Source organism: Dermacentor variabilis, chromosome 1 (assembly GCF_050947875.1).
Source record: "Dermacentor variabilis isolate Ectoservices chromosome 1, ASM5094787v1, whole genome shotgun sequence".
NCBI classification, from domain to species: Eukaryota; Metazoa; Arthropoda; class Arachnida; order Ixodida; family Ixodidae; genus Dermacentor; species Dermacentor variabilis.
The window spans coordinates 211,007,200-211,020,026 of record NC_134568.1 but is presented as its reverse complement, the minus strand read 5'-3'; positions in this window follow the sequence as shown (position 1 = coordinate 211,020,026).

Below are 12,827 nucleotides of genomic sequence, written 5' to 3'. Positions count from 1 at the left end.
CGAAAAAGTGCGTCCATTGCTAGTAATTTCATTTATCCCAACTGGATCAGACACGCTTCCCTTCAAGTACTGCCAAAAAGGTTTAGGGTTTATTCTCATTTGGTCATTTAGTCGTTTGAAATATTGTTCTTTCGCATTTTCAATAGTTTTTTGTACTCGCGTGTTAATTCCTGGAGATTTTTATGATGCACTTCTTCTTTTGTTTTTTTTTGTACCTTTCAAAGACGCGCCTTCTTTTTTTATTAGCCTCAAGATATGAAAGGGGATCCATAGTTCTTTGCGTTTTTTAAGGCTAGCAGAATCAATACTTGGTATGAACTCTTCTGTAAGTTCAAGTAACCTATTTCTAGATCTGCTCCACAAGTAATCTACATCGCGTTGTTCCTCTACTAAGCATTCAAAAAACAGGCAAATAGTGGAATTGTTTATCGGAAATTGATGAATCATCACCTTTATCAAAGAAGAATACCCTGCTACTGGTGCGTTCTACGTACTGGTGCTGCAGACAGACAGACAGACAGACAGACAGACAGACAGACAGACAGACAGACAGACAGACAGACAGACAGACAGACAGACAGACAGGAAACTTTATTTGGTCCTAGGGACTACGTTGTCGTATTCGCGGCCCGCTCCCACGCCGCGGGCGGAAGACCGTGATCTTCTGCCCTGTTGGGACAGCCTGAAGGTGGACTTAAAGGTCGTCGCTCTTGACGGCTTCTTCCCAGTCTACTTGCCTGTTGAAAGGCGAGTGGTGCAATGCAGAACATCGCCACAGTATGTGGTTCAAGGTTCACCGTTCCTCGCCACAGTCGGGGCTGCGGGTATCCACACCCGGAGTGTAGTGGCTAAGCCTGGATAGAGACTTAAGTCTGCAGCATTCTCAGCACCGAGGCCTGAGGTCTGCCTAGCTTCGGGTGAGGAGCCGGAAACTGCCAACGTCCCAGCTGCTAGTGAGCTGTGACATCGTGGAAAGTAAGCAGCGGGTCCGTGGTTCGGTCGATCGCTTGCGAAGCGGGGCTCCTCGGACCGGCGCGGTTGACGAGACCTCGCGCCTGGTCGTGGGCCAGCTCATTGGCGTTGATCGAGCCGGGGGAGACGTTCCGGCCCATGTGAGCCGGGAACGAAGTGAATACGTGACGGCCATGCCTAGCTTGCGGGTCCTCAGCACCGCCGCAGCCTCGGCCGAGACCGAGCCGGCGAGAAAGGCCATCGCCGCCTTCCTGGAGTCCGTGAAGATCTGTGTGGGCCGAGTTTTCGTTTTAATACCAGCAATGGCAACCTGATCACCGCTAATTCCTGTTATAATATCTACATTATGAATTATATTACGCGAATTGCAAAATAGAAGATCCAGGGTATGAATAAGTCTATTGGGTTCCAGGTCATACTGTATCAAGGAAAAACTGTCAACCATGTTTTTCATTTCTACATTAATACGGCTGGCATTTAAGACCTCACATGTATCATTTTCCAATTTCAAGTGTGGTAAATGAAGCTCACCCGCTAGGAAAATGGTTCGATCAGACGCCTCCGAAAAGATATCGTATAACGTTTCCAAAACACGGAAATCTGTACTGGGCGGTTGATAAAACGCCGCAGTGATAAAAGAAAAATTGTTAGCCAATGTAATTGTACACCAGACAGACTCGAGTGCGTCATGACCGATGTTCAGCATCGCAGAGGAAAGGGATGAGTGAACTAACAAGAAAACACCACCGCCAATACTTGGCCTATCATTGCGATAAGCAGTGTAGTTGTTGGGAAACACCTCCTTATCATCGATGGATGGGTTGAGCCAAGTTCAGTACCAAACACTATATCTGCCTTCAATGAAGCAACCAATCCAGCAAGCTCATCCGTTTTCTTTATTATACTTCGGGAAATTACCACTACAACAATTAAATCACGATGAAGACGACGATCACTGTGGTGTCACCGTTTAAACAGGGCAACAACTCCGTCCTTCTCATTGACCCAATGATAGAGATAGAACGAGTGACCCAAAGATGGAGATTGAGGAGGGTCTAAACAGCTAAATTGCCACCTAAAACAAGCAGGAAGTGAGAAGAAAGGGCTTCCCATTTTACAATTCTACACTAAAGCTTTACGCCTTCTCCTGACCTGGGTAGCATGGCGGGGGCCTTGAAATGTCCTCAGTGAGGCATGAACTTATTCTTATCTTTTTGTAAATATATGTTGATAGAGTGGACAGATAAGTGGTGCTTTTTCAGACAGTGTTATATCTGAATCTTCAATGTTTGTTCATTCCTAATTCATGTCAGTAAATGGGAAATAGTGCGCCTCTGTGCTTTTGATATAACGGACATTAAATTGATTACACCAGAGCTCCTTTCTAAATGCTCTATTCATCTGGTGATATGGTTACATGTGCTAAATAACAAGAAACTTTAAGCAGAAATTTAAACATTACTGTCCAGAACGTGCAGGGCTGGAGGTATACGAGTCAGCCGATCCCCACGATCACAGCTACCGTAGGGATTGGCAAATTCACATCGTGGTGTCTTTATATAACTTTTATCGGCCTCGTTACTTTTAAAGGTGTCGCCCGTTTTAGGATTTGCAAGTAAAGGAAATGCTTGGAAACACGCGACGGCCAATATATTATGTTCCTACAGAATGCTGGATAGACATAAGTGAGCAAGATGAGACATTACGAATAATACATCGAACTACAAGTCGTTCATTTTTCGGGGCGTTTGCTGAAAAAATTTCTGGTGTTTTCGCAGCCTAGCGTCTTGCGCTTGTGTACATTAGCTGCGTCACTTTAACTGTGAAATACGATCGATTGAAGCTCCGGAACTGAGTTTTCTCCATCTTTGTAAACTTTGGCACCTTTCATTTCATTATTCTAGTCCTGCTGAACATGTCAAAGGGGGAGTCTTTTGCTATACTCTAAGTGCTGTATTCTCCGTGCTGTATTATAAAGCTTAACCACTATACAGCGTTTCTCTGCATATATTTCGATTTACCCAAACAAGTACTCCTTACCATTAGACGCTGACTACGGGGAGGCTAGGGGAGAGGCCATTTGCTGTTTGCTCTATTCCACAATTTTCCAGCGTGTAGTGGACATGGTGTTGGCTGATTTGAAATGGCAGACTTGTTTAGTCTACCTTGATGACGTCGTCGTCCTTGCCTGAAACTTCGCCGACCACTTTGAGCGCCTTGCGACAGTGCTGGAAGCCATCCAGTCATCTATCTGGGCTTACCCTGAAGCCGGAGAAGTGCGGCTTCGCTTGTGAAAGACTTCTGTTTCTGGGCCACTTGATCAGCAAGTCAGGAGTTGTTCCTGATCCGTTGAAAACAGCTGAAATTGCAAACTTTCCGCTGCCAGACAACAAGAAGGCAGTGTGCAGGTTTCCTGGTTTCTGTGCCTATTATAGGCGCTTTGTAAACAACTTCTCTCGTATCGCCACAATTCTGACTCTTCTCACGAAATCCAACGCCGAATTTAGGTGAGAAAAACCGCATTTCGAGGCATTTGAAGAAATGAAACGGCGCCTGCAGCCACGACCAGTTCCCGCCCACTTCGACGAAGACGCCAATACCGAAATCCACACCGATGCAAGCAGCGTAGGCCTCGTACCTGTCCTAGTACAGAGGAAATATGGTCTTGAAAGCGTCGTAGCTTGTATTCATTTTCATTGCAAAATGACTTATCGCCAGTCCGCACCCAGTACCTGTTTTCCTGTTGTACCTTCAGCACTGCGGCCGGAGGTTCTGCACGCCCTTCGTGATGACCCATTATCAGGGCATATTACGTTTTGCCATGCGCTCGCTGAGATTGAGGAGAAGCGTTACTGGCCACGCTTGAACGGCGACGTCATCCTTTCTGTCAAGACGTGCCGAGACTTCCAGCGACGCAAGACACGTCCTACAAAGCCAGCGGGATTGCTGCAGGCGATCAAGCCTCCTTACCAACCGTTTCAGCAGATCGGGGCGGTCTTGGGGCCCTTTCCAACGTGAACATGCGGAAAGAAATGGATCGTCGTGGCCACCGACTACCTTACCCGCTACGCCGATACGAATAAGGTAGTGCGACAGAAGTAGGGACTCTCTTCGTTGAGAGCATCTTGCGGCCACATGGTGTGCCAGAAGCCCTCATTACCGACAAAGGAACAGCTTTTGCAGTTGGGCTTACTGAAGTCATCGTGCAATACAGCGAGACCAGTCAACGTAGGACAATCGCCTACCAACCGCAGACGAACGGTCTAACTAGAGCGCCTGAACAAGACGCTCGCTGAGATTTTAGCGATGTACGGCGACATCGAACACAAGATATGGGACGCCGTTTTTTTGTACTTAACCTTCGCTTACAACACGGCAGTGCAATAAACAACGCAGGTTGTTGGATCTGGAGGGCAATCCCAATTGCTGCCCCCAGATTTTGGACCTTGCCGTTGGGTTCGGGAGTTGGCCGAGGTTGAGGAGGACTTTGAGATGAAAACTGGAGGTTTATTTGCATTATTTTCAGGAGAGAGTACAAAGAAATTAACAGTCATAAAGTCATTACGGGCCGGCAGGAACTCGGACGCTGCGGCCCGTGGCAAGAAGCTCGAAAGAGATGAATGAAGGAATGCTCTTTTGCTGCTCCCGGTATCTGGCTTTTAACCCCTTCGGTGTCTCGAAGTCACGTCCCGTTCGGCCAATCGGTGAGCCCGCTCAGGTGGCGTCATTTTCGGCCAACCGGCGAGCCCGCTCAGGTGTCATCATTTTCGGCCAATGGTAGGCGCCCGTGCGAGTGAACGTCACATTCAGCTCAGAGGGTCGCTCCTTGGGCTCCAATTGTCCGAGGGATTACTTGTCTGCGGTATTGCCTTCCCTGTCTGCAACTGTCGTCACAAAGGCGGACGGGGGGGATTGCTTCCAGTGCTTCACGGTGCATTACGGCCGTCGTTGCCTCGCGGCTTGCAAGCGCCGTCACAATAGGCGGATGGGGCGAGACGGTTTGTCTTCGAGCGACTTTTTCAGAGCTGCAAAGCAGCTCCGCTCGGGACCCAGGTTAGCTGGCATCGTGGCGGGCTCCCCTTTCACTTCCAGGAAGAGTCAAGCAGTGGGACAATAGCTCCCCATGCGGCGCACGAGGTGGTGGGCGTGAACTTGCTTGGACGTGCTGCGCCTCGGGCACTAGGTAGATGTGCTTGTGCGCTCCTTAATTAGGTGTGAAGAGATTCGAAGTTGTCCGGTGAACTCGAAGGAGGCTCAGGTAAAGATCCCGTATCTAACAAGGTGATATCATCCAAGCTTGTTTACAGAAGGAACGCGACTACGACTCTCTACGCTATGCTGCCACACTTCACCGACGAAGAAAAGTTCGACGTCGCCGCCTATGTCCAGCGCGCCGAAGAAGCACAACTCGCCCGACTGCGCATCAAGAATCAGCAAAACACGGAAAGCCGACCCTACAATATTGGACGAAGCTACGTGGAAAACCCGCCCGGTGACCGTGTTTGGGTTTGCGCCCCAATTCTTCGATGGGGACTTTGTGAGAAATCTTTTCGACGCTCTTTGGGACCCTACAAGATCATCCGACGTATTGGCGCGCTGGAATACGAGGTCGTGCCAGACGGCATTACGCAATCCCAGCGGCGCCCCTCGTGACCCGAAGTAGTCCATGTTGTGGGCCGAATCGCGACACGATTTGCTTAGTACTTTCTGGAACATTCTGCTTCATTACCAATATGGCCATTCAGGCGCCCGTGCGACATTCTGGAAGGCATGCGGGCACCAGCAATTACGTCGACATGTTTGAAGAGGCATGTGCAAAAGCCGACGGGTTTGTCCCGAAGATCAGATTTTCGACGATCTCCGAAAGCGCTCGACACTTTCATTGTGCTTTGAGGGTAACCTATTTTTGTAGGCACAGGTTCGCCCAAGAAGGAGTTTCGTGATTCACATTTCTTTCTACTGTGTGTTCCACTATCAATACAACGTGACAGTATTGCTGGTGAGGGCGTGCTCTGCTTTTTATTAATTGACGTCTTCGCTCAATTTTCTGCGAATACTGATAATGGAAGGAACAACTCGGTAAAGAGAAATTTTGGAAATTAAGCTTCATTTCTAATGGTATGGACAGTTTCTACCTATAGAGAATGAATACGTTACTAAATTTTCAGATTGATTCTACATTTGTTATGCAAGCTAATACTGCGAAACTGTTAGTGTGACTGGAAGTGCTCAAAAAGGTGAAGTGCATGTATGAGCAGCTTACGGGGACGAATAAATAATTCACGCAGTTTGTATTCATAGCGGAAAGTAGCGCTAAAGAGAAAATCTATTCGAGTTGTTTTAGTAAGGTCCCGTTCTGAGATGCTAAAAAGATTGCTCTTACGGCGAGACGACGCTTGCCAAGCCAGAAAAGACACAAAAACGAAACACAGGTGACGACGCTGCCTTGAAGTTCCCGCACCAACCGGCCTGTGACGTCATTGATTTTGACAGCGTCCGCTCCGGCCTAACTAAGTGTTTGTTGATGAATATGGGCTACACTCTCGCCTAATTAAGCCAGAAACAGAAGATAGCAAGTTTATAGAATTTGCACGTCACCAAAAGGGCTCAAATGAATAGATACTCTTTGAAATCTGTGTCGTTACAAAGATGTTGTTGTTGTTGTAGCCTGTGATGCCTGTGGCTCCTACCCACGATGGGGGATTGGCTAAGAAATTTGTGGATTATTCGAAATTATTATGGAGCATAAATTTCCTAATAGCTTTTGAAATAGCATTGAATAGCGCAGAATTACCTGTTAGATAAAATCAGGAAGGTCATATTGAATGAGTAATAATTAATTTAAAAGTAAAAACAAAAAGAAAGGAATTTAGCAGGGCATTCGTTTAGATTCCGTAAGGAATGTTCGGACAGCGAAGCATGCATCCCTGTGGCTGAACCCCAAAGTGGACGCTCCGAACGAAAGAATTGCAGGTTCTGTCAAGTCCAGGCCAATTCTTCTAAAAGGTATTTCCAACCATCTTTTTCTAACCGCAGTAAAGCGGCGACAAGATAGAAGGAAGTGGTGTATCGTCTCTTCCTCATTACAAAAAGACAGAGGGGGGAGGGAACCAAACCCGACCTGTGCAAATAGAAATTCAGCGAGGGTATTCAGCAGCGTAATTTGGTGAGGCAGACCTCAAGCATCTTTGTGTCACAGGATTCGCTACGCCAGGGAAATTCCAGCTGCTTATACTCTGGGGAAGCAGTCAAACGTGGATTTGTAAGGCTAATCTTATTGATCGCATCCGAAATCTTGCCGCCGTGATCTGTGCTGTCACTGGTAGAATAGGAAGAACAGGGCCGGATAGTGATGCATTTGTCAGTGAATCAGCAGTTTCATTAAAAAACAAACCTTTATGCTCTGGCACCCAAATCAAATGAACACATTGTACATGGGCTGGAACTAGTAAGTGGAAGAGTTTTAGCATGGGTGACTCACTAGTAGCGGTAAGGCAAGAGCATACTGAAAGGGAGTCAGTCAGAATGGCAGCCATTGTAATCATTGGGTCTAATTTACGTAAAGCTAGGATTCTGCTAACAACTCGGCCAGAAAAATAGGCACAAAATCAGGCAACCTTAAAGAAAAAGGCCAGTCGAGTGCAGGACAAAATATTCCAATGCCAGCTTTTTCCTCGCATTTTGAGGCATCTGTTGCAATGATAACGTTTGTTTCTAGGCTGCTTAGGTGGTCTTGCAACATGGCGTTTAAGATGCCGCAAGGGAGTAGTTTCGCGTGGTTTGGGAAAATGTCATCGAACCTGATCTCTGGGTAATTTGAATGCGTATTATCATGAAGTATCTGGCGAATTTGCACATTTAGTGGTTCAAGTAATGTTTGCACAAATATAATCTGTGGTCTATGAAACCTGGGCCAATGAATAGGAAAAATAATTCTGGATCAGAGAGGAAAATGATTTGAAGGCGGTTTAATGGGGATTCATATAGCCTCAGGAAAGTCTGAACTGTCAGAAGGTGAAATCGACATATTATGGGTGGGATTCTTGCCTCCAGGTATAATACGGCATTCGAAACGTATTTTGGGAGGCCTAAGCACAGACGTAGCGCCTCTCGTTCCAACAAAACTAGCGGCCGAAGCTTGTATGCTGGAACACCTGAGAATAAAACGCATCCAAATTCTAAAACCGGACGAACATACATCTTATATACCATCAAGAGGGATTTTCTTCGCATACCCGTTCTTCGTTTGCCCAACTTGCGCAAAATGCCCATTGAATGAGCTCCTTTTGTCGCAATATATTCAATATGCGGCCGCCAGTTAAGATTTCCGTTGTAAATAACTCCAAGGTATTTTAGTGACTCTACTTGTGGGATATCTTCGAGATGATAGTTAAGCGATATGTATACTGGGTCTTTAACGGGAAAAAACAAGGATAGCACACTTATTAGCATTCAGGTTTAAGTTTAGGCTATCCAGCCAGCCTTCCAGTTCCCTTAGATACGACTGCAGTATTTCGTCAAGAGAGTATATGTCGCTAGCCATACCAAAAAGGGCAATGTCATCAGCATAAACGTATGTACTGACACCTGGGTGAACGGGGATTCTGCTCAGTAAAATATTAAATAATACTGGTGAAAGTACCGATCCCTGAGGCACACCTCTTGTTTGCTTATATTTACTGGAAGAATAGCCGCTTCGAGAACAATAGAACTCCCTGTATTTTAAAAATTCATGCACCCATGCTACAATATAGCCTGGAAAGCAATGGCTCTGCAACCGATTCGTTAAAATTGTATGTTCAATGCTGTCATAGGCTTTACATATATCTAAGGTAACTAGAGCCGCGTATTGTTTTTTCTGTCTGGCGATGTTAATGCGACTTTCAAGGTCTACATGCGCGTGCCATATTGAATAACCAGATTGAAATCCGATTTGACGCGGACTCAACAATCGATTGTCGTCAATAAACTCTATTATATGTCCGAGAAGCACTCTTTCAATAAGTTTCACTATGTTTGATGTCAACGCAGTCGGTCTGATGTTGTCAATAGTATACCCTGCCCCTTGTTTTTTAAGTAACGGAATAATTTTGGCGATCTTCCATTCTTGTGGAATCCATGCGTTACTAACAGAGTAGTATAGCAACTTCAGAAGCTCACGTGGAGCTTCTTGAAAGAAAATCTTTAACATTGCATTTGTTGTGCCGTCCGGGCCAGGTGCTGTAGTTGGCAACTGTAACATAACCTTTGCTACTTCCGAATAGGATATCTCCTTGTAGCCCTAGAATGCAGGAGAAAAAACAGAAGTTTGAAGGCGCGTTGCGCACCGACTCTCCAGTCCTTTAGCCAGTAGTTCTAAGGACTCCTGCATTTCCTGTGAGGTATAGACGACTGAGTCTACATTAATGCTCATTGGGAGTTTGTTTCTAAAACGAAGGTAATTAAATAAAGCACGCTTGTTTTTGGATTTAGATAGATAATCAAAATGGTTTTTATCGTACTCATCTTTTGCATGTTTAATAGCACGTTTGAAGGTTGCCGAAATAAATTGATAATCTTTCCAATTTTGTGGGCTCTGATTATGTAGAAGTTTTTTCCAAGCAGCTTTCCTTCTATAAACTCGTGTGCACTCGCTGTTCCACCAGGGACTAGATGACGAACGCTTAGCTGTCTGAATTACAAATTCAGACTTTTGTCGGGACGTCTGTAATGCTGAACAAATATTCAAGCCAATTTCTTCGTCATTACTATTAGTTAGTGACGCAATGGTGGGCCGCAAGCAGTCTTTAAATTTTTTGCAATTCACAAATATTCTGCCTTGTCGTTCAACTGATGTTAAAGGGCATGCAATTTCAAAGTATACCGGGAGATGATCACTGTTTGTACAGAAATCAATCGTTGTCCAAGATGTCACAGTGACACTTGTGCTAGAAAACGTCAAATCTAACACTGAGCGAGATTGTCCGCGGACAAATGTAGGTCCTCTGATATTAAGGCATGAAACGTTTTTATCTATGGTCCAGTTCCACAGACGTGTCCCACCTGAATCTGTTTTCTAACCCCAAGACACGTGATGCGAGCTGAAGTCACCAGTAAGAATGACTTCATTTTTGCAGCTGGCAAGCGCACTATCCAATTGGTATGTACTGTGCACGCCAGTAGGGAAATAAGCATCTATAATGTATCAAGCTCACGGGATTCCGGCGCGAAATCTTTGTCCTTTACTTTTTCCTCTAGTACTCAACCAATGCATCTACATCCGCGCAATGAATGATACCAGAGTTATTCAACTATACCTTAACACTCCAATCTAATTTAATAGTTCTCTTTAGCGTTTCCCATTAGTGGAATGATTAGCGGCGCATGAGATATATTGCTAACCCTCCGCTTTCTAGCGGCGCGATCCGAGCGTATTGGCTTGAGCCATATCCGTAGGCACCGAACCAAACCAAGCCGAGCGTGTTGCAGAGTGATTCCGATCCACGGTGCAGCTTGAACGAAGCTTCTTTGCGTGGACACCTGCCGCGGTGGCTGAGGCTCTATGGAGTTTTCCTGCTGAGCACAGGGCCCAGTGGTGCGACATTCAAATAAATAAATAAATAAATAAATAAATAAATAAATAAATAAATAAATAAATAAACTTGCTCGTTTGCCGACATTTCGATGTCTGTAAAGCAACCCCAATTGGTCCAAATGAATTCCTGGCCGCGTACCACAGCGTCTATCACAGCCCAAGCTTAGACTTTTGGACGTAAGCGTCTCCATTCGATCGCCGGTCAGCTTTCATGCTATTTCCACTTTCCTTCGACGCATCCCACACATGTTGTGAGATACACGTTACCATACCACAGATAGAACAAAAGTGAAAAGTGCGATTATAGTTTCTAATTCGAAGTCTTCATTGTGGATTTATCGTTTTCGCCAGAACATTGCTCAGTCCTAACGACTCGGCACAGCCACGACTACCGCGCTCAGCAGGCTGATCAAGCCTTAATGCTTTTCACTTATCAAGGTTGAGCTTATTCCCTTTAAGCGGAGCGTGTCCCGAAGACAGCAGAAACGAAACACTTGCATGAGGGATTCATTCAGCAAAATGGGGTTTCCGGACAAGCGTACAGTGCGCGAGTAGATGAACAGCATTATACATAGCCTTGATATTACGTTTAAGCTTGTGGCTGCAATCTTCACTAACCTTTACGAGACTTTAAGAGGAGACATACACGTTCTTCCTACCTGCCGCGCTTCGCTCTCCTTTTCGCGCCAGAAATCAAAACTAACTTTAAGAATCACACAACAAAATCAAGACTAGGAGAGCCAACGAGCCACAGCAGATCACCCGTGGACATAAAGAACGACGGCGGTCAAAATCATATGTTGAGCTGGACATATGGACAAAATCAAATGTTGAGCTCGAAAAACACGAATTATGAGCCAGAATAAGGTTTAGTTGAAGTGCGGAAATTTCAATTTTGTCATCCTCCAAGCGAAGGCACCGCAATAGAACCGCTCAGTTCAATTCGAAGTTGTAGACCACGAACCGCCTCATGCAGCGAGCACTGGTAGGCGATGCGGCCTATAGCGCCGCAAAATCGTGGTGCGGTCCGTATGAGTCCAGTGGCTCACGACGAGCTCCTCGATCACTATATATGTTGCGAAACACCAAGTCGGCGCGAACATAGCAGGCGTGAACGGTAAAGAAAAGGTCCTGAATGTGGATCTGGCGCTGCCCACGAAGCGCGTTGCATCAGCGCCCCACAGTGTCTCGGTATCGGGCACGTCCACCCAGCTCTCGAGGAAGAAGGGCGCGTGCAGAGGTATGACTCGTACAGTGTCTGCACACCGAGATTCGAGAAGCCGTGTTCCCCCACTCCAGCTTGTCAAGAGTCGTCACCGATTGGTGGAGCGTTTCGGCGAGGTACCCGGGCGAGTAGCCTTCCAGCAGGCACAACTTGACGTACCACATTTTGCGGCTCAAGCGGAGGCCGTCCCGGAACAGAAAGTGGTTTTCCGAGATGCGTGGCTCGCATAACTCCAAGAACTTGGAACGCCACTCCATGAGCACCGGATTCACTACCACGAACGAGTTCCTGCGATGCCTGTTGGAAGACGTGGGAACCACGCGCGCGTGCAGACACGCTAACGCCAGCCGTGCAGCACCAACTGCGCGTAGCTCAAAGTTGACCGAATGGGATTCGTTCCACAAGGGGAGCTCCGCGAGAAGGAAGCAGACGTTGGCCTCACTGGCCATGCGGCAGTCGTCGTGGTTCACCCGGTGATGGCTCAGGATGCTTCGCAGGTAGCGCATGTTCGAAAACAGCTGGTTGACCGGCAGGCATAGCATGGAATCTCTTCCAGCCTGGTACGCGGCGTACTCGCGCAGGCGGTCGCTGCTTCGCACATGCCGAGTATCTCGTAAATCATGTACAAGCCGACGCTCAGGAAGCGCACGCCCATGTTCGCCAGCGTGTAGAGTGGGGTCGCCGCGGTGCGGAGCGCGTCGACGAGGTCCTTGGGCAGGTAGTCGTCCGAGCGGCACCACTGAATTTTCCACGGAAATTTTAGGTGCTCGTATTCTGTCCATGTTGTTATTGATTCACTGACATCTCTATGAATTGAATATTTTCTATATCTAATCGCTGTTACGTGCGCCACTACAGGAAGAACCGGCATTATAGGTCCACTCAGGGATGCCCACGCTGATGAGTCTGCCATTTCATTTGAATGTAAGCCACATTGGCCAGGTACCCATAATAGTTTTAGAGGAGTCAACTCTGGAGGAACTAATGTTAGAAACGTCTTTAGAGTTGGCGAATTGGATGAAGCCGTAAGCGAAGTACAGACCGAAAGGGAATCTG